The following is a 23,718-nucleotide window of genomic DNA, read 5'->3' on the forward strand; positions in this document are numbered from 1 at the left end:
AATCTTTGTACAATAGTATTCATGTTTTATCCTTTGCAATCATTTGGCTATCAATCCCGACTAATCCCATCAAATCTATGCATGCTATCACTATTAGGCTTGACTTTTGTGGGATTCGAACATGACACAGACTCACCATGCACTAACACCTATCCTCTTCAATTTCTCACATAATTCCGGTATTGCAACTAGTGTCCTCACTTTAGAACAAAATCCTCATTTTTCACACAATGATTTCAGTTTGAGTATAAGGATTACATTTCAACACTCGCTCTCAGAACAAAGTCACACTCATTCATACCTATTGCCATAAGCTTGCCCTTATTTTCACTGCCTTAAGTTCGCTATACAACCCTTAGGATCACGATAGGACTTTTTTAGCTTGTAACGTAGGCTCAGAGTCAGGTAGGGTATATTTAGGTATACTTTAGTGACTTTTTTTTTTGCCCTCCTTGACATATCGGCTAAACCTTCCGCTCTATATCACTTTATCTCGCCCAGTTTCTCCTATTCTTTCACCTTGTTGTTTCCCTTCTTTCTTCATTTGTGTAAGTGACTCTTTTCTTTTCTTGTTTGTAATTCTTGAATATTTCTTTTTTTTAACGAGTTCTTGAGTCACTTTACTTTTGTTCTTTCTCTCTCTTTGTTCTTTCAACCCCACTTTCCAGAGCATTCCTCAAAACAGCCACCCTCAACTCATGGCTTTACCATGAGTCAAGGTACACAATACCCAAAATCGGGTCAGGGCCATAACGAATGTTGTTTATACATTAGCCACCCTCAACTTATGCTTTTGGCATAAGCTGAGGTGCACATGTCCAAGGAGGGACCAGGGCCAACATATTGTTCCCAGAAAAGATCAATTGCGGTGAAAAAGAAAGGTCTAATTTTAAGCTCAAATTATTTGGATCAACGAAGGATAACTTTCATTTGGTTTCTTTTATTTAGGCTAGAAATGGGCTATATTGAATAAGGGCATATGATCCTTTTCTAATTGTATGTTACAGCTTACTTTTAGCAGGACTAACCAGGCAAGTTCTAGCTCAGTATCAGTAGTGGACTATTCAACTTTCCTCACACTCACTTGACATCTCATCACTATACCAGATTATCAGACACCTAGTTTGACTTGAAGGTTTAGGGTAGTGCAATGGTGTAACTCTATTTCATGTTTAGATCCACACAATTATCAGTTACTACGCCTTTTCATGCAACCTTTTCCAGTTTTATCGGGATATCATTTCAGCCATCATGCTTCAGAGTTAAACTATGTACAAAAGATATAACGTGCCGGTTCAACAGAAAAAATAATCAGTCTTTTGGGGAAAAAGAACACAGGCAAGAAAACCCCAAAAGAGGATAGTGAGTTGGGCTACTCAGACTTCACCCTAACACTCACTTTCCATTTACCCCACCCCCAACAAAAAAGCATGCAATTGTCCCCAATGCATAAAAAAATCTAAAGATTAGAGGGGTAGGTGAAGCAAACCTGTGGCGCATAGCGCCGTCGATCAACAAGCTGGTGGGTTTGGTTTCCCAGAACCCACATCCTCTGCAATCTGGACACCCTCAGTGATGTCCTCAGCAACAACTGCACCCTCAGTAGTGCCTCCTGCTGTCTCTACAGTGCGGGAGCTAGACGCCCCAGCCACTATCTGTGATGCTCTGATTTGGTGTGCCTCCGCCTCAGCAAGTGAGGCTCTCCTCGCGGCCTCCATCTCTCGGCGCTCCTTCTTTCTTGCTCGCACCTCATCCTCTGATCGCCCCCTCCGCCTCTTGGCACTCTCTCTCGGGGAAGATGGGGGAATGTCTGGAGTAGAAAACAGAGCCGCCAATACAGTATGCTCAGCAGGCTCAACAGACTTTGACACTCTTGTCGCTAGGATCGTGTCGATGTCTGCACGAAGACTGGCGACTGCAGCCTGGAGAGTCGACACATCTACTGGAGGGGCTGGTCGAGCTAATACTCTCAATTCAAAGGCATCGAGGCGCTGGTTAACCTCAGCAATCTTCCGCTGCATCTGCCTCTCCATACGCGCCTCAGACTCAGAAATAGACTTTTGTATCCACGGCTGGATATGATGCAGAAGAGTGGCCATTTGTGCTTCCAGTTTTTGGACTCGGGCAAGCGGGGCCGGTGTCGGTAGAGGGGCTGTGCTGCTACCTGAGATAGACTCGACCGGGGTAGTGTCCGTGGATGCCTGTGTAGCTGTGCGAGCCTGAGCCACCGTATCCGCAAGGTCATCAGATAGTGGTGGCAGCTCTGGACGGGGCCCTCGACGTGAGGCCAACTCATTGGCCTCGTCTCTGATGAGGCCGATGTCAACGGTACCCGGCAGGGTCCTCAACTGATCTATGTGCCATATGGGCACACCTGCAGACCTGCAAAGGGCAAAGATCATGCACGGAAAGGGGTAGGTGGTGGTGACCTTGAATGCCCTCCCGTGCATGACTGCCTGGAGAAGCCATGCATAGTCCACCTCGAAGCCGGCTATCATCGCCGCCATCAGCACTGCTCGATCCCAGGTGACTATGTTATCAGCAGCTGTGGGGGAAAGACAGTGACGCACGAGCAGCCACAAGAACTTGGCGACGAATGTGAGGTTGGCCTTCTTGATGTCCCCCTTCGGCTCGGTGACCCAATCTGCACCCTCTCCGTCGACTGATAAGTGTAGGGCCATCCACCGCTTGGTGGTCTCCCTCATGCTGACTCTCGCAGGAACTGTCCATCCTTCACTACCTGCCAGCGGTAGTCAAACTCGGCAGTGATGGGGGTCCGAGTAGCATCTGCACTCTCACCGTATAGGAAACGGCGGATGGCGGGCAGGGAAATGTCAACCTGCACGCCCCAGACTAGAACCTGCTCCAATGGGGCCTGTTTCACGGGAGCAGCCCGCCTGTCGATCTGTGATCGGAGAGTCGCTACGTAGGACGCGTAGAACTCTCGTACCATCTCCTCACTGTATCGTCCCAAGGGACGGGCAGTCCACTCTAGGCGATGCATATGTTGTGGATCTCCGGCATCGAGGGGAGACTCCCTGTAAGTACCCGCCGCTCCAGGGTGAGTGTTCGAGTCATTACTCCTTTATCGGTCAAGAACATTGCGTTGGAGTAAACCTGAAACTGGCCTTCAACGCACCACCGGTTTGGGTGTTCAGAGGCTGGGGTGGGGACCGGGGCTGGTGCGCCGGATGTGGAGTCTGAACTGTCAGCCTCATCAGACGAGGCCGACGCTGCAGCAGTGGCGGGTGCGGGAACCTCAGCAGATCCTGAAGCTTCCTCGGACCAGGATGCTCCCAAGGAGCCAGACGCTCCTTCCTTGTTTGTGGCCGACCCAGAGGGTGTGCCGGTCAGTGTGCGCTCCTCATTAGACTGGGAGGCAGTGACTACGCCGGACGCCACCGTCTTGGGTGTGGCTCTAGGGGCACGTGTAGCACGGGAAGGGGCGGAGGTGCCTGGGGGCATGTATTCAGGGTCCTGCTCATCATCAGACCTGATGATCAAGCGTGCAGACGGGGCGACAGACTTAGATCGCCCGCGTGCATAAGTGCGGTCTTGCTTGGGTGCCATAGTCGATAGTACCTGTAAAGAGGCAATATTAGTATGAGTAGTGGCAATCAAATCAGGCAAGATCATATGACATGAAACTTTAAAAAAAAGTGTGTTAGTAATATTGAAACTGTACCACACGACGGGACCTATGACGGCTCGTCGTGACTATGACGGACCGTCATGAGGTCCGTCGTGTTATACTTGGTATATGTATATATAAGGAACCCTGAAGGAGGGGTCGCTGACCATCATGACGGTTAAGCAGGACGGACCGTCGTGGGTATGACGGTCCGTCATAAGTGTCCGTCGTTGGACACTTAGAAAATGATGGGAGACCCTTAGAAGAGGGTTCTCTGACCATCATGACGGTCGTGCAGGACGGACCGTAGTGGGTGTGACGGTCCGTCGTAAGTGTCCGTCGTTGGAAACTTGGAAAAATTTTGGAGACCCTTATCATAGGGGTCTCTGACCATTATGACGGTCGTGCAGGACGGCACGTCGTGGGTACGACAGTCCGTCGTAAGTGTCCGTCGTTGGACACTTGGGAAATTTTTGGAGACCCTTGTCAGAGGGGTATCTGACCATCATGACGATCGTGCAGGACGGACCGTCGTGGGTGTGACGGACCGTCGTAAGTGTCCTTCGTTTGACACTTGGAAAATTTTGGGAGACCCTTTTCAGAGGGGTCTCTGACCATCATGACGATCGTGCAGGACGGACCGTCGTGGGTGTGACGGTCCGTCGTAAGTGTCCGTCATTGGACACTTGGAAAATTTTGGGAGACCCTTTTCAGAGGGGTCTCTGACCATCATGACGACTATGCAGGACGGACCGTCGTGAAGACAACGGTCCATCACAGGCGTCGGTTGGGAGGGTGCTAGGGCTTATGCGACGGACCCTACGATGGTCCGTCGTGTATACGACGGACCGTCATCGGGGTCTCGTTCTAAATATCAGAGACAGAACTGTAGGTACCCTAAGCAACCCCAATGAACACACATGGTCTTGTAGTGTTGTGGACCTCTATGTGTCTATCCCAACTACCTAGGAAACTATTAATGTGAAATCACCTATGTCTGGGGTTATTAACATGGCAAAGTCAAATATTTAGAGCCTAGGTCTAGACATAATCATATCAAGGGAACAAGATACGACTAGGAACGAATCTAATACTAACTAATAAACAAAAATATAAGAAAAATGAGTATAAATTTAGAGACACATACCTTGGAGATGGAGAAAACACAAGTGGGGAATGATTCAGGTGGCAAGGTAGATACCAAAAAGCAGCAGCACCGACAAGTAACTGATAGTAATAAGGTTTGGGGAGATTATGGGAGTAATGATCAGTGGGGGAAGTGTGGAAGTGGAAAAGAGAGGGGAGATGAGAGGAAGTTGGAAGTAATGCGGTGGAATATGGAGGGGTAGGGAGTATAAACGGTCAAATGTTTAAAAGGGTCCAGCCGGGTCGGGTCGGGTTAATTTCATTAATCGCACGACGGTTCCCCGACGACGGTCCGTCGCTCATGCGACACCCCATCGTGGTTTCCGTCGTGTGTACCCTAATTTCAAAAATGACAGAAATACGTACCTGGTGTGACGGTGCATACGACGGTCCGTTTCAGTCGCGACAGTCCGTCGTTGTATCCGTCAGTGGCTACTGTGGAGTAGTTTTCTGCAGAATTTCCTGGTGATGTGCCTGCAAATTTAAAACCCATTTATAGAAAGATGCTACCATTATTAAAAAGATGATAAGTATTGGGTTGCCTCCCAACAAGCGCCATATTTAACGTCGCGGCACGACTGCATTGATTCCCAAGTTACGATTCATGTTTTGCAGTGTACGTTCTAGCTCGTGATCGTAGGGGAACAACGGTTCTCTTCCTCTCCGTGTATTTGGCATACAAGGAGGATAATTCTGAAAATGAATCAAAAACAATAAAACAAAGTAAAATCAAGAAAATATCAACTAAACTATAGTAAGAAGTCAAGTTAATGTAAAAGCTAAATTCCCCAGCAGCGGCGCCAAAATTTGATACGCTCAAACTTACTTCTCAAATGAGAAGTAAAGCGGTCGCGTCAAGTAAATAACCCAACTAGTGAGGTTGGGATCGTTCCCATGAGGAAAATAGTCTAGACTTAACTCCAACTTGTTATTACTATTGTTCGGTTGATGACTTCCTTAAAAAGTAAAAGCATAAAAGGGGGGGTTTTTGTACTTCCTAATAAAATAAAAAAAATAACTAACGAACTTGACAGAGACACTTAACAGCTTTTAATGTTGAGTTTTAATCAAGTAATCAAAGTAACTAGGGTTTACGTGTTCCCCACAGGTTCGTAACTTGATAATTCTAGCTATAACAATTCTTTCCTAGTATCTTGCATGCAAAGTGATAAGCTATGTATTTCTAAATCCTTGGTCCGGCATCTAGAAAATCTCACTCCGCACCTTGGTCCGTCTACGTGTGTTGCTTTCCTAACCCTTATACTTACCTCATATTAAGCATCATATTCGATATTTGACTCAGTTATTACCTCGTACCAATCAATACTAGCCTATTAGATAGTATACACTAAATCTATGTTAATAATTCTTTTCCTATTATCTACCTCCTTGGTCCGGCAAGTAGCATTAAGGCGAGTTCTAACGTTGATCATCCGTTAAAAAGATTTCTAAGCGAAAGAATTATTAATACATGCAAGACACTATTCTAGAATTGTTATTTTAGCTAGGGTTTATCTCATTATTTGCCTATGGTTCCCACAACCCTAGTTATAGAGTTTAGTTCCTCATATTCATAAACACAATATTCAAATATATTAAACAAGAAGTCATGTACTTACTTTAATGAGAAAGAATAAAGTCTGAAAATTTGCTTGATTAATCAACAAGAGTTACTTGTAAGAATCTCCAACAATCAAAAACTCGGAAAAACAAAGTCTAATAATATGATGTTTAATCTCCAAGAGTCTAACCTCAAAAACGAGGTTTTTCGAACTATTTATAAAAAAATAAAAACCTAATTAAACAAGGATTCTAATTACTGGAAATCTGTCAAAACGCGGCTGGGTCGACGGACCACGCGACGGAACGTCGTGTCATGACGGACCGTCGTGGGCTCCGTCGCCCCATACTTGGTGCAATTCTTCTGCTGCTTTCTTCATTCCCCTCGACGGCAAGTGTGACGGACCGTCACAGGCACGACGGTCCGTCGAGGGTCTTCGTTACCAAATACTTCAACTCTTGGAATCTGGGTATTGGGATCACTTCTCTGATCTTCGCGACGAACCTGCAGGACGGGCCGTCATATCCATGACGGACCGTCACAAGCTTCGTAATCCCACACTTGGTCAGACTTCCCCATCTTCCTTCAGCAGCTTCTCTACGCTGCCACCTACGGACCGTCACAAGCACGACGGACCGTCATAAGCTCCGTTGGTGGTCTCTTCTTCATTTTTCGCTCAAAATCTCCGCATTCAGCTTTAGACAGATTTCCTGCAAAACAAAGAAAAACTTATATCAAAATTAGCACAAAAAAGCTTTCGGACACAATAAACTTAAGGAAAAGGTATTAATTATACCGTGAAACCACGATATATCAAGCAGCACGGAACTTATTTCAATCAAATGGCATAGTATTAGGGTAGGAGGCTTTCCTTTGTTATAGAAATCCACAGACAAGATCATTTTGGTCCTTAGCCCTTAAAATAAATTGAAAACATAAAAAATGTTAAATGTCCCACAGTTAGTTAGTGGCCCCTTCTTCCTCCATCTCTCTTGCACACTAATTTCTACCTCTCTTTTTTTTTCCATTTCTCATACAATTTTTGCTGCCAAAATTTTCTATGCACACAAAAGCATCTTCAAATATCAAAGAATATTTGTAATTTTTGTTTTCTACCTCTGTCTGTTCAATATTTATCCTTTAATTTTAAAAATAGAATTAAAAAATGGGTTGGAAAAATAATAGTTTTGAAAAGGTTTGTATGAAACAAAAGTTATATTCTCTCCGTAAATGCTTACTTGGTTTACATTTATTTTAACGATTTTGATTTTCTTATTCTTCGTTATGTATGATAATGGAAGCGTTTAAAAATTTTGTTTAGATGGAAATGAGAAATGAAAGCAGTATGTATATATTTTTTTACGAGAATAAAGAGCATGATCTCAAATGGCAAAAGAAAGAAGTTGAGGAGAAGGGTCTATGGTGGTGATGGTGAAAGAAAGCAAATCTGTTAAATCTAACAAGTTTTTTAAAGTTCTTTTTTTTTTTTTTGGTTAGTTCTTTCATATATTTAAGGACCATTTAGATCATGTAGAATATATTAAGAATCAATATAAAGTAACCCTCACACGTGAAAGATCATTTTGATCATTTTCTCTAGTATTTCACTTATTTAAAAAGGGATTTTTAAAAAAAAAGTCATTTAGTTTGAAAACAAAAAGGGAACTTTGAATAACAAACAATTTGAAAAAGTTTATAATAATTAAAGGAGGCATAAAATAGGAGATTATAACGAAACAGAACATTTGTTTTCATTTTTTTTTTATCTCAAAACATTTATTTCAAAAAGATTTATTTTTAAAATGATTTCAAGAGTTCTCTCTTTCCTTAATAATTTCCCTCATCTAATTCGTTCAAACGGTATTCTTGGTTGTCACACTTGTCTCAATTTTTTTTTAATAATCGTTATTTTCTTGTAATGAGTGATTGTAATGAGAGATCTTGTAATCAGTATTAATAAATCATGGTGATAGATGGGATCCTTTAGGTTAATATTTTTTTCCAAAATTATTCTGTAATAAGTTGTAGCTCTTGCTACAGAATTCACTTAAAATCCCTAGTCTTCCAAAAAAAATCGTTGTTTTTTTAAATATATGCCGCTGATAATTTTTGGTCTGAAACATATTTTATTTTTTGATATGTTTCTAGTTTTAAAAAGTTATATAAAATTTGATTGAAATTGATATAGTAGATATGTTAGACATGTATAAAATTTGATACTATTTTTGATACGTTTTGTGTTTTTGAAGGGTGAATTGGTCATTAAACACTATCTCATAGATGGCTTAAGATGGACACCTATTATTCTACGTGTACTCGGTATATTTCTCCATCTTCAGAAATCGCACAAGGAGTAATTTCAAATAATGTTTTTACATTGTTTATGTCTTTACATAGTTATCACATTTGTTCAATTTTTTTCAGTGCGACTTCTTTTCATTACATCGACATGGGTTGCTTAGAGAGAAAAAAAATCTTGTTCTGCTTTGCCCATAAAAATAGAATTAATTTTATCTGCACCATCTCCATCTTGTTCCTATTTTATAGTATTATTTAACTGGTCTTGGTGGGAGTAAAATTTTAGAATTATGATATTCGGATTTAGATTTGATATGAGACATTACTATTATTTGGTAGTTGGTATTTCCCGAATCATATATCAACATTTCCATTACTTATTAGTACAAAGTCCCGTGAAGAAAGTTAAGGAATGAACATAAACAATTCAAATACATGTCTTTTCGTTGTGTCAAATTGTTTTCTTCTTACTTATGACTTCTGCGCATCCACATAATAGAAATGATTGAAAAATAGTAGTAATTTTTAATATAATCGGCTAAAATTTCAATAGGATATTACTGAATACCATATCAAATCAAAATTTAATTTATTGATTACCGAATAAAAATTTAAAATTTTAATATTTGATATCTAATTTTTACTACCAATTATTCAATTATTGCATCCAAAATTCGATAATCCCAAATCAAGTACAGAACGCCCACCCCTAGGCCGCTTAGCACTTCTCAGTTTTGAATATTGGATAATTTCGTATGAATTTAATATTTTTAGCATTTTGATATCAATCGATAAAAGTTCAATGAGATGAGTTGCAATTTTCTCTTCTTTTTTGAAACATTGATCTAAGTTCATTGTAATAATATCTTAATGTGTGTCTTAATTATATATTCTTATGCATATTTAAGTCTTGTATATTAATAATCAAGTCTACTTTAACCTCTAGCATTGGCAATGATTAGTCGATCATTAGAAAATCTCAAAACAATTTATTGATATATAGTACTAGTTAGGGATAATGTCCAAGTACCCCCTCAATCTATGTCCGAAATCTCAGAGACACACTTATATTATACTAAGGTCCTATTACTCCCCTGAACTTATTTTATTAATAATTTTTTACCCCTTTTCGACCTACGTGGCACTATCTTGTGGATCCAACGATGATTGACTTTTTTTTCCAAACCAGTGCCACATAGGCTAAAAAGGGGTAGAAAATTACAATAAAATAAGTTCAAGGGGGTAATAGGACTTTAGTATAGTATAAGTGTGTCTCTGGAATTTCGGACATAGATTGAGGGGGTACTTGTGCATTATCCCTACTAGTTATAAAGAGATTTATCATAAATCGAATATTTTTTAAAAAAAAATACACGGTAAAGTGAACTATCATAATGAAATTACTTGTAAGTTGTCGACTTAAACTATTTGAAAATTGTTTGGATGATTGTAAGCTTACCTAAAAGATTATGTATTTAAATAGATATTCATAATACGATGTATTTATAGTATTCTCATTAAATATTGTTCTTGTTAAAATATTACTTGGAAAGTAATTTGAGTGATGGGAAAAAAAAATACACATATCTAGTAATATGCAAAATAAATTTTCTCGTAAAAAACCTTTACAGAGATAAAATGTACATAATTTGTATTGACAATGATTTTATGGGTTTAAAACTAGAGAGAACACGATGTCGGATACACTTATACATTCAGTTGGATTCTGAATTTCATGTCCTATGTCTCGGGTCGGGGCCAAAGGTTAGGAGTACTATCCAAGGGCTCGAGCCTCGATGGATAGTAAGGGGAGGGTGGATCATTCAAAAAAAAAGTTGGGTCAAGTTAGATAAGTTATTGCATATTCAATTTAATTCAAGTAACTTTTGATTTTAATTCAATTTATTTTTATTAATTTAGTTTATTTGAACTTGTCCAATTCCAATCTAATCCGTCCATTTGAAACCTATCTACCTGTTTTGTAAATTGCTAGCTTGACTGCTTGATTAGGCTGCACACTTGAGTTACTTTTAAGTTGTTTATTTTTGATATTTGATTACAAGCTTATCTAATACAATATATATATATATATATATATATATATATATATATATATATATATATATATATATTTAATTAAATGAATAACCACAAATACAATGCATTTTTATAATAAATATAGTATAACAAAAATATATTAAATGAAATATATTACATTAGAGAAATGTACATATCCTAATAAATAGTTTAATTTGAGAAACGAATGGTAATCTTTAGTGATTAATAGACAATATACTGATTTGACAAGCAATTGAAATTTATTAGATGTCATTATGTTTTAAAGACACAAAATTTTATTATTTTGACGTGTAATAAATAAGTTATTTAAGAAAAAATAGAAAAAGAATTACATTAATGTTTGAGTCAAAAGGCAATAATGATTTCAACCCACTATAAATATCAGTAGAAAGTGTCTATTCAACCACTCTAAAATATTTTCAACGAAATTACTTGAGAAAATGATGTCAATCACTATGAAATTGATTTACTTCACTCTAATTCTTTATGTCATCTTACCTTCTTATGAATGTAAGTACGGTAAATTTTACTTTATATTTCTCTTTTTACTTGCAAAATAGTTTATCTTTTCACCCATCTAGCGATTTAAAAAAATCAATCTTTATTTTTACTTTACATTTCCATTGATGTTGAATTCTTTTAATTTTTATGTATTATATTTCAAATTTTTTTTATGAAAAATCATGACTCTGTCACTGATAACTCAAAAATTTAAAACTTTTAATTAAGAGTGACGAAATGATGTCTATCTAACATAATTTTATTATAAATATATATTATATATCTGTCAGCTATTTATATTAATTTTCCCTTTTTTTTAGGTGTCAAAGGAAGTAGCAACTTGAGTCCTTTGGGGATCATGGGTGAGAAGACAAAATTGGTTAAGAGATGTACAGTAAATTTTGGTCCATGTGACCCAAGTTGCAATGTAAGATGTTGCCATGAGCAATGTGAAGGATCCTATAGTCAAGGACACCCTGAGGCAACTTGCAAGTATTTTAGTGGACAATATGAAAATTGCCTTTGTACTTATGATTGTCAATAAATGAGATGTCAATTGGTATCATTTGATTCAAAGAGTTATTGATTACACCTTGTTTAGATGTGCATGGTTGTCATGTATCGTTTTATAACGTATTATATTGTATTGCATATTTTACTATTTAGATGGATAAAATATTATTAAAAAAAGGTCTTATTTAATGTTGTGGAACAACTGGCCTTTGCTCTTAACATATAGATTAGTCCATCTTAAGAAATTCTCAAAATCTTTTATTGATACTGAATTATAAAGAGATTTATCATTACGAAATTATCATTAACATTTGAAAAACTTTTACTGATTTACACTATATAAAGCGAATCATCATAATGAAACTATTTGCAAGCTGCCTGTTTGAACTATTTGGAAGTTATTTGTTTGATTCAAGCTAGTAATTTTTAGGTTTAACAAATATAAAAATTATATTTGTATGTTATAGTTATAGTTCGTATAATTACGCTCCATAGAAAATTTTATGTTTGTTATGGAGCATCAGATTTGTTAAATAGCAGGCAGATATTTCTTTTGTATAAAAGCGCATCGCTTGTATATGTATATCGGTTATATAATTGTATATATGTAACTACTATGTATATGTATCTGTGATTGTATTTGTATATCTCCATACAATTTGATGTATATCCAATCTCTTTCTCGTTTTATACAAACACAAATTATATTGAATTTTTACAATTTGTGTTTGTATAAAGCGGGAGAGGGGAAGAATTGGGTAGGGGAAGATTTGTATTTGTATAATTACAAATGTATATTACAATTTGTGTTTGTATAAAGCGAGAGAGGGGAAGAATTGGGCAGGGGAAGATTTGTATTTGTATAATTACAAATGTATAGGATAGAGAGATATGTATTTGTATTTTGTATGTATAGTTGTAAGTGTGTGGATGGAGAGATATGTAGTTGTATATCCGGTCTCTCTCATTTTATACAAGAACAAACATAAACTATACATTTGTGTTTGTATAAAGTGAGAGAGATTGGAAAAATAGAAACGAGAGAGAGGTGAAAGAGATAACTGAAAAGAGAAAAGAGGCGAGCGAGGTGAGATTGGCGAGGTGAAGGAAGAGACGAAAGAGGTGAGAGAGTGGCCTTTGTACGAAATATGGGGTGTTACAGTTTTAGATTCCAATGTAGTATTAGGTCTGGAGTCGGGGTTGGATTACGGATCGGGGTCGAGTTTTATGTCAGGGTCATATCTTGATTAGGGTAGGGTATGTTCCCAAGTTGGAATTGGGTTTCGATTTAAGGTTGGATTCTGAATCATGTCGTATGCCTCAGGTCGGTGACAAGGGTTAAGTGTAGGTTGGAAGGGCTCGAGCCTAGATAGATATTAGGGGAGGGTGGGATGGAGTGGAGGAAGGTGGATTATTTAAGAAAAAAATTGGCTCAAGTCGGAAAGATTATCAATTTTAATTCAAGTAACTTTTGGTTTTAGTTCAATTCAGTTCATTAGAACTTGTCCAATTTCAATCCAATCCGTCCATTGAAACTCATGTCTATCTACTTTGTAAATTGTCTGTTTGATTAAGTTCCATGCTTGAGTTTCTTGTAAGTTGTTTGCTTGAGCTATTTGATTGCAAGCTTATCTAAGACATTATATATTTAAATGAATAATCACAATATAATGTATTTTTATAATAAATATAATATAACACAAATATATTTGAATGAAATATGATAGAAATGGCACAGGTCCGAATAATTACTCATTTACTATGCAGGATTGTAATTAATTTGAGAAAGGAAGAGAAATCATTAGTGAGTAACAGACATTATACTGATTTGACTAGCAATTAAAATTTATTAGATGTCATTATGTTTAAAAGAAACAAAATTTAATTATGTTTACTTGTAATAAATAAGTAATTTAAGAAAAAATCAATGTAAGAAGTACATTGATCTTTAATTCAAAAGGCAATAATGATTTCAACCCACTATAAATATCAATAGAAAATGTGTCTATTCAACCAAAAGAACTTAAAATTACTTGAGAAAATGATGTTCATCAATAAGCAATTGATTTTCTTCACTCTAATTTTTATGTCATCTTACCTTCTCATGAATGTAACTATACTTTATATTTTTCTAATACCTTACAAAGTAGTTTTTGATCTCAACAACTATCTTTATTTTTACTTTTTATTTTCGTTGATGTTGTATCCTCTTAACTTTTGTTTATTATATTTCACATGAGATGTCAATACGTTTCATTTGATTCAATGAAATATTATTACACCTTTTTTGAATATGCATGGTTGTTATGTATCGTTTTATAACGTATCATATTATATTGTGTATTTTATTATTTTGATGAATAATTTCTTTTAAAGAAACGTCTTGTTTAATATCATGAAACAACTGATAAACATATATATAAAAAAAAAAAAAACTTTTTAAAAAATCATTATTATTATTTTTCCAAACTTTGCCATTTCAAAGCATTTTTAATCTTTACTTGATCGACCAAATAGGCACTATCTTTCTTTACCAAAAGTTTACTTGTGTTACAAATTTTTGCAAAAGGAATAACATATATTATTTAAAATTACGTTAAGAGTACTATTAATTAAAACTTAAAATATTTAAAAATATATTAAAAATTTGATTAAATTTCAAAATTTAACATATTCCATATTAATTCGGACAAGAAAAATAACATATATTATTTAAAAATTACATACTTGAAATACTTTTAAAAAAACATATTAAAATTTAATTAATTCAAAAAATTTCAGATATTGTCACATAAATCATAATAATTAATAATTCAAAATATTTAAAAATTAATTCACTCTCAAACTATCACATATCCGAAGATATTATTTAAAAAGTGGGGAAATATTAGAAATTTCACAATAATAATAATAATAAATAACTTTATAATTTATCAAGAAGTGATCCCGAACATAAGATGAAAATACTAAAAAATATAAATAAAATACTTGGACACTATCCTAAGAGACTATTTTAATGGTGTGAAATATTTCTCAAAATAAAATAAACACTTTCATATCTTAAATTAATATGTTAAATTAATAGAGATAGCAGCAAATTAATTATCATCAGCAAGTAATTAACATAACAAAGCCAAAGTGATTAACTTAAAAGAAGACAATATTAAAGAGACGAAGGAGTTGTAAACGTGAGGGAGTATTGCACTCCATTCACAAACATTACGCCTTTTTATAGGCAAAATAAATTGTAGCCAAGTGTCCAAATTCATCCATGCAAAGCACAAGTTTATCAAATTACTGGTCATATCGTATCAAATGCACAAAATGTTATACAATAGCTTGGTCATTGATGACTTGTTTTTTGTGCACAAACCTAATATTCTCATTTAGGATTCTAATTTTGTTAGAATATAAAGTATATTACTTCTCATATTGATAGTATCATTGTAATTGTCCTAAATTCAGTTTGTAGTCTTAACATTTATTTTGATCACCTCAAAAAATTACTAGTACTCAAAGTTTTAATAGTGAAGCCTCAGATAATTAATCACACATCAATAATTTTCAGACGGTAATTCCAAATATTTATATAAAAATCATCACTGGCTTCAAAAGAAATAAATAGTAAATTAGAAAAGAGATGTAATCGCACGAAACGGCTCCGTGAAGGAATTGAAAATGAATCCATACACAGATTCCTATCAGAATGCGAAACGTTAATTAAAACTAGATGTTCGTCCAATCATAGCATCTTCGGTCATCGCATTTTGCTACCGTCGACGTGGCATCGGACTGATAAAAGTAAAAATAGTTTTAAAAATGGACGGAACCTCAGAGACCCGTTACAAATGAAGGCGACAGATCCCGACCATTGAACGGAGACTGGATAGAATCCGATGAATGGTGGATGAGAACGATAGTGGAAACGGCGCCGCCGCTGCTGTTTAAAGTGTCATACGGCACTTGGATGTGATGCAGATTAGCTACATATTCAAAAATCAAACCCTAACAAGGTATTAAAAAGTATGTAAAATTTACAGAAGAAGGCGGAGATGAATGAGAGTAGAGAGGTGAATATCGGTTTAAATAGACAAGGCCAGGTGTGTGAGACCCTAATTCTGATGCTCTGGACCCAATTGGGCCTCGATGTTTTATTTTTATTTTTCTTAACAAGGGTAAAAATGTTATTTAGCTTTCGAAAATAATTAATAGTAGGTCTTAAATAGGATTCATAGCTATCGTATCACTAATTAATAATTATAATTCGCATTTATATTTTGATTTGCTTCACACTTATATTTTTTATATTGTTTTGTGAATTTTTGAGAAAAAATAAATAATTATTTTTTACTCCATATTAATTGCAATCGAAATACAATCAATACATTTATATTCATCTTTTCTTTTCTCTCGATCTCAAATACAACGAATTGAGAGTATACGATAAGGATAGACACAAAAATCTCTCCCCCTTTCTAAACCTTGAATATGATATGGATAGACACAAAAATACATAACAAATTTAAAGAGTACCGAGATGAACTCAATGAATACATACACAGGTTGATACCTAATTTAATGAAATTTTAATTTTGAATAATCAAAATCTAATTGGGATATTGAAAAGAAATTAAAATAAAAGGAGAAAAGAGAAGCGGGAAAACAGAGAGAAGTAGTAATAAATAGTGAGAGAGGGATTGAAGAGAGTGAAATTTGCATTTATTTAGGAGTTGGATTATAAACATGGTATTTACTATTATAATAATCAACTTATATAGTGTTTTATTGTAATTTTTTAAAATATAGTTATCTATATTAAATACATAGCTAATAATTGACTTTGAGCAATTTTTCCTTTTATAATTTATTTACCAAGAATTTGAGCCATAAAATTAACAATTGCTAGTGTTTCCTTGTGATTGGATGTCCAATCTCTTATACTGATTTGAAATTATGATTTCAATTTCAAATTTGTAAGTTCATATCTTGTTTAAAGAAGAAATATCATTTTAAATTTTGTAAAAATAAATTCATGTTCAAAGAGAATAGATTATTTGTGTGATGTGATATGATGTGAATGTGTTGTATTAATGGATAGTAAGTGGGATCTTTATTTTATTTTATTTTTTAATAAATAAATAAATTTTATTGATTACCTACTTGCAACGTTATAACGCCAAACAGAAATAGACACATATTTCTCATTATTCTATCACGAAAAATTTTATGGTGGGTGAGACGCATATAATGTCAGTTGTGTGAGGTGTTTTTTGAGCTGCCATTTGTATATGTGGGGCCCATATTGTTCTTGTTCAATTTCTTACTTTTTCTCTTTCCATTTTAATCTATTTTTTTCTTTCTTACTTGCATTTTTTTTGTTTGCTTTTCAGCTTTTGCGTAATTTTATTTTAACAGAGATATTTTAGAATTCTCACACACACATACATTTAAATATAGTAAGTACATTATAACAATTTTCGATGGTTAAAAGTCTAAGTGAGAAATTATTTATATATATATTATTAATCATATGTTAAGATAGAATATTTATTATAGAATAAATATCTATTTAGATCATATATTCTTTTATGGTGTCAGTTTACTTATATAGTAGATGATTTAGTGTGTAGAGTTTTAGCTTACACACAGAGGATTAAATTATCAGTTCTTATAAGTATTAAGTTTTTTGTTCACAATCTAGGATGGAAATTGGACATGTCATCGGGTACGATTGTAGCACAAGATTAGATATATTTATCTTGATTATGGGAACCGTATAACTCTAACTTCTCGTGTTAGTATATTTTGTATGTATTGAACGGGACCAAGTAGAGATACTTGTTTTAGATTGACTGACAAAAACATATTCTCTAAACTATTAAATATACTTATATTCTTAATCCTGATATAACTATTATGATTTTTATATATTAATTATTGTTTTGATTTATTAAAAGGTGATATTCTGATATGGGTCAATATGTCTAGTAAGTTGAATAATAATAATATATACTGGTGAAATAATAAGTTAGTTGATGGAATCCATGTCTCCTTTTAGAGATTGATTGATATGTTTTTTTGAGAAACTTATAAGTTTTCATCGTATCAAACATTGCAAGTGGATTTATGAATCCGACACATGAAATAAGTTAAGTAGTGCTCTAAATGAAATTAATCATTAAGTTAAATTCGTCAGTAGTCTAATTTATTAATTAGTATCTGAAATCTTAACATGACAAATTACACAAGTGTTTATTAGAATTACGATATATAAATAGAGGAGTGCAATTACGAATTTCGAGTAGAATGAATTGTAATTTATTATGGTAAGAATAATTCAAATTAATTATTAAAATTATTTACATAATAGGAAGACTCAGTAATTAATTATAGGATAACTTTTACATATAGCAAACACAAAATTCAAATTTGTATTATATAGCAAAGTTTGTATAATTGTGCTCCATAACAAACATATATATATGTATAAATAATGCATCCAAGAGACCAAATAGAAAGTTATTTATCAATATATTAATCATATATGTATCAACAATTCAATTAATTATTACTTGTATTTCATGAATTTGAAATGAGATAAGAATATATATTGGTGTTTAATTGTATAAGAAATTAAAATATAATATAATCTAGTATAAGAGCCTCATTTTTTTAATTGATTATTTTATATATGTACTTCATTATTTATAAAACAAAAAATAGAATACAGAAGCTACAAAACGATACTGTCCTAATTAACACAATTCCTCAGTTACTTCTACAGCTTTTCTACACTTCGTTGATGGCTCACATTCTCACGAACCTAACAACAATTTCTCAAGTTAATGAATAAAATTCTGGTCATAAAAATTATAGTTTAATTTTCGTCTTCACATAATGAAACATTTCACTCTTTTATATTTAGTTAAAGAAAAAAAAAGGTAGAGCTGATTTGAAATCTTATACGAGGACCCATTAATGTTCCTTATTTTGCTCATTTGATATACTTGCATACAATTAAGCGGTAGTTATTGTGATTAATTGTGTATTAAAGTTAAATGATTAAAAGATATATTTAATTAAAATTATAATTTTTTTTCAGAAAAAATAATAACTTGTTAAATTTATTGACTGAAACAGAAATAATCACAAAATGTTTTCTCGAAGAATAAAACTAAACAATTATCTCTTACATATTTAAGATGTAATTAATTAACTCGTTAAAAAATAAAGAGGGATCCGATCCTTAAGATTAAATATCAACAATTTTTCATTGAACCATGAAAAATTCAGTATAGTCAGTTTGTAGAATATATTAATTCAAAGTAATATCAACAAAAAAAAGCTGAATTCTAACAGTGAAGCCTCAGACAGTCGATCACACATCAATAATGTTCAGACGGTAATTCCAAATATTTATATAAAAATCATCATTGGCTTCAAAAGAAATAAATTAGAAAAGGAATGTAATCGCACGAAACGGCTCTGTGAAGGAATTGAAAAAATCCATACACAGATTCCTATCAGAATGCGAAACGTTAATTAAAACTTGTTGTTGGCCCAATCATAGCATCGTCGGTCATCGCATTTTGCTACCGTCGACGTGGCATCGGACCGATAAGATGATAAATAATTTTTAAAATGGATGAAACCTCAGAGACCCGTTACAAATCACACACACAGCGGCGGAGCAGAAAGCCACAGATCCCGACCATTGAGCGGAGACTGGAAGGAATCCGATCAACGGTGGATGGGAACGAGCGTGGAAACGGCGCCGCCGCTGCTGTTTAAAGTGTCATACGGCACTTCCTATTCCTGGGATGTCTTCCTCATTGGTACAAAATAGCCATAAATTCAACAAAAGAGCAAAACCCTAATTAAGAAAACTAAAAACTAAATCAAAGGGCTATTAGAAGCAGCGGTGAATGAATGAGTTTGCAGAGGAGAATAGTAGTTTAAATAGATGTATACCTGTTGAAACCCTAATTCTGAGACGCCGTTCGTGTTTGGGCTTTTTCTGTAACCCTTTTCTCTTTGATTGGGTTGAACAAACTAATTTTATTTTAAAACGTAGCAAAAAGATTGTGTTAGTGTGCCTACAATGTTTAACTCTTATTTAATTTTAACTTTGTATATATTTATATGTGTAAAGATATCAATTATAAGTGTGATTAATCAAATTCAATATATTTGTTTTTAAATGATATGTCCAGGTTAATTATATATGAAAGAATACATAAAGTGTATGATGAATGAGAGAATAAGCATCTAAAATTATAGGTTGAGTATTTGTTTTTAAAGGAAATTTTCATTGAAGATGTTGTCTCTATCAAAACAGTGCTCAGTATAAAAGCTTTTAGATACATATATGTATATCTTGTATATTTGCAATAAAAATATATAATGTTATTATGTTTTTTTTCTTAAACTGAGTCAAAATTGTAACATTAAGTAATATCCTCAATATTATAAGCATTTGCTATTGGAATAAAAAAAATAGACTTATATCAATATTATACAAAAGTTGAATTGGACATATTTTATATTATACTTTGTATATTTCCTTTTTTGATTAAATAAAACAACTACTATTCGAAAAATTACTAAATAATTTTATCACGCGTGAAAAACTCCACCTCGAGAGTACGTAAGACTGAGACTATTAGTTTTGAAATACTATTTTATAATTGTTCATTCAGCAATAGATTATACTCCACCTCGAGAGTACGTAAGACTGTGACTATTAGTTTTGAAATACTATTTTATAATTGTTCATTCTACAATAGATTATTTACAACCAAAGGATTCATTTATGTATCATCTAGAACTTATTCGCAATACATAGAATTATGTTTTGACAGAACATGATTTCATAAGAGTCCAATGACCTAATTTTATAAACATGATAAACATTTTGTATTTTTTTTCCTTATAATTGTAGAATTCTATTTAATTCAAGAGTCGTGTCAGTTATTCATTTTTTAAAATGATCTTTTACCTTATTTCAAATCTATATTTCGTTAAAAGTTTTAAAATGTAACCCGAAGTTGGATTTCAATTTTGGAAAAGTTTTCCATGATCAAACACAACTAAAATTCCTGATAAATGTACTTAGTTTAAAATAAAAATAACACTACACACACATTTAAGATGATAGATATCAAGTTATAAACATATTTTTTAATAATAAACTACTTATAGCATATTACTATCAAGTTATAGCATATCAAGAAAAAACATATTATTCTCATTAACTTTTTAAAATAATAATAAACTTATTTAAATAATTACATTTATTATTCAGTTACCTTTTTTAAACCAATGGAGTTAATTAAATTAATTATTTTAAGTTACCTTTTTTAAACAAAACTCTTAACTAGTGTAAATTCAAATAAATATATTATATAGTTACCTTTTTAAAAAAAATTACAAAATAATAGGGATTTTATCATTCCATAATTAATAACTACCCATAAATATCTAAAATAATTACAGTTTTATTTTAAAACTGTCACACTGCCCCAAAATTTTGTTCTTCACCAAATCATCACAAAATCATCTCTTTTGCACGCTCAAAACTTTCAATCTTAACAGTCGTCTTCTCCAATTCTACTATTTTGCACTCAAATCTTCCTTTTCTGCACTCAAATCTTCATCTCTTGCACTTAAAAAAATTGTACAATGTCGAAGAGAGGCAATGAAACCCCGCGAAAATTCAAAAGGTTGAATGATGAACAAAGCTCAGACGAATTTCATGCTCCATCTTTCAAAATTTTGTCACAAACTCAACCTTCATATGCAAAAGACAAAGCTAGATTAGGGAAATCAAAAATGAAAAAAAAAAAAAACAAACATCCAAAGGAATCCGAGAAGAAGAAAAAAGGGAAAGAAAAGCAAAAAGTAGATGAATCGGAGAAAAGGGCGAAAGAAAGAGGAACGAAAAGGAAAGGAAAACAAATTGAGTACTCATCAGATTCTGAATCTGATTTTGTAGAAGAATTGATAAAATCAAAATAAAAAAAAATCAAGAACCTCTGAAATCGATACTTCACATTTACAAGAAGAAGAAGAAACAGTTAAACCCAAAAAAAATTTAAAGGTTAGTAAAAAAAAATTAAATTAAAATTATCTATTTAATTTTATTCTAATTTCGAGTTAATTGTGAATAGTATAGTACATTTTTATGTTCTTTTATTTATGTATGAATTGTGTATGATTCACTGTATGAAATTACACATTTTTTTATATTACAATATCAATATATGAAACATTTATGAATTGTGTATGATTCAATGTATTAATTTGTTATGATATGTATATTAAATTTGTATGATTTGTGTATTAAGTTTTGTATCAAGTTTATGATATTGTTGAATATTAATATCCATAATAAAATTACATACTTTATGTTTTGATTTGTATATTTAGTGTTGAATATATTGTATATGAAAGAATGTTGTAAGTTTGTATGAAATGCTACATCTACTTTATTACATTATAAATGTATAAACAATGTATGAACTGTGTATGAGTATTGTAATACAAAATCAAAAAAAGCAAAAGGCATTGAAATTGGTAGGTCAGAGATAAGCCACGAATAAACCTAAACAAGTTGTTAAGGTCAGTAAAAAGATTTTTTCAAATTTCAATTAAAATGTATGGTTTAAGTGTGTTTAATTTTGATTTTATTTGTCAATAGTATAGTACATGAAATTTGTATAATTTATATATCAGTTGAGTTTTTAGTATTGTATATTATAATTATATATGAATATTGTATGATTTGTGAATATATAATTGGATTACAACAAAGTATGATTTTTGATAAATAATAATGTATTAATGTTGTGTGATTTTGTGTATAAAATAATTACTATATTTCACTATAGGAATGTATGCATTAATGTATTAACTTTGTATGCTATGTGTATGAAATGTTATATTGTCTATTACAATATCAGTATATGAATAATGTATTAGTGTTGTATGTCGTATATTTTTTACTATTATTAAAAGTATTAAAGCTGTATATTTTATGTTCTGATTTTGATGTATGAATTAATGTATTGGTACTGTTTGAGTAGTAGTTTATAGTTTAAAAGTCATAAATTATTATTTAAAAAAAATAAATATGTATTAATATTGTATGCATTGTGTATGAACTGATGTACAATTTTTGTATGCTTTGTGTATGAATTGAATTGAATGTCCATTTAATATACCAGTATATATATGATTTTATATGACATTATATAGTATGATAAATGTATTAATTTAATTTACCAATTTTATAGGAGAAGAAGATACAAATACATTTGTCTTCATGTATTAACATGCATGTGTTTGCGGATCTGTTGACCTTCCTAGGTAAAGACAAGTTTCAACAATTCTTACAAGAAACACCGTTTAAATTTTTTTATGATTTGCATGACATAAAAATTCAATGTCAGATGTTACGACATATATTTATTCTTGAAACTAAAAATGACAGGGATGACATGTTTGTTATGAATGTAAATGGTACAAAGTTACATCTTGGGTTAAAAGAATTTGTTGCTGTAACCGGTCTAAAATGTGGACCAATTTTTGATTTTGTATCTGTACCTATCAAAATAATTCATACAAACTTTATACGCATTTAATATATCATTCATTGACATATACACTATTTCAATTAAACAAAAAGAATATAGTTTCTATACAAAATTAATACAAAATATATATTATAATTTCAACAGAAACATATATTGCGAGTTTAACAAAAATATAGATTTTCATACACAATTAATACAAGTTCTTATAAATTTCATACACAATTAATACAATTTTCATACTTCACCAATACACAAAATTATATCTTCTTACTTTTTGAATATTATCTGAGCAGGTTTTACCATTAAATACAATTTTTATATAATTTTCAAACATTATTCATACGTTTGTAATACTTCACCTGTACAAAAAATTATATCTAATTATTATTTGTCTA

At 32.8% G+C, this 23,718-nt stretch overlaps 2 long non-coding RNA genes and 5 other non-coding genes across 7 annotated transcripts; 1 reads left to right on the top strand and 6 right to left on the bottom strand.

Annotated features, from left to right (window-relative positions):
• The first annotated feature begins 11,032 nt into the window (after positions 1 to 11,032).
• On the top strand, positions 11,033 to 11,816 carry LOC104648411 (uncharacterized). The gene is made up of 2 exons (XR_742417.4): positions 11,033 to 11,225; positions 11,537 to 11,816. It is a non-coding gene; the product is annotated as an uncharacterized lncRNA (long non-coding RNA).
• Positions 11,817 to 14,871: 3,055 nt separating this feature from the next.
• LOC104648410 (uncharacterized) lies at positions 14,872 to 20,082 on the bottom strand. Its single transcript, XR_742416.4, has 2 exons — positions 19,701 to 20,082; positions 14,872 to 18,552 (listed from the first exon to the last, which is right to left on the bottom strand). It is a non-coding gene; the product is annotated as an uncharacterized lncRNA (long non-coding RNA).
• On the bottom strand, positions 15,257 to 15,338 carry LOC112941910 (small nucleolar RNA snoR77Y). Its single transcript, XR_003247559.1, has one exon. It is a non-coding gene; the product is annotated as a small nucleolar RNA snoR77Y (small nucleolar RNA).
• On the bottom strand, positions 15,368 to 15,523 carry LOC112941924 (small nucleolar RNA snoR2/U65). The gene has a single exon (XR_003247573.1). It is a non-coding gene; the product is annotated as a small nucleolar RNA snoR2/U65 (small nucleolar RNA).
• LOC112941908 (small nucleolar RNA snoR77Y) lies at positions 19,088 to 19,169 on the bottom strand. Its single transcript, XR_003247557.1, has one exon. It is a non-coding gene; the product is annotated as a small nucleolar RNA snoR77Y (small nucleolar RNA).
• On the bottom strand, positions 19,192 to 19,345 carry LOC112941921 (small nucleolar RNA snoR2/U65). The gene has a single exon (XR_003247570.1). It is a non-coding gene; the product is annotated as a small nucleolar RNA snoR2/U65 (small nucleolar RNA).
• LOC112941925 (small nucleolar RNA U49) lies at positions 19,503 to 19,567 on the bottom strand. Its single transcript, XR_003247574.1, has one exon. It is a non-coding gene; the product is annotated as a small nucleolar RNA U49 (small nucleolar RNA).
• Positions 20,083 to 23,718: the final 3,636 nt, after the last annotated feature.

This window comes from Solanum lycopersicum, chromosome 7 (assembly GCF_036512215.1).
Source record: "Solanum lycopersicum chromosome 7, SLM_r2.1".
NCBI lineage: Eukaryota > Viridiplantae > Streptophyta > Magnoliopsida > Solanales > Solanaceae > Solanum > Solanum lycopersicum.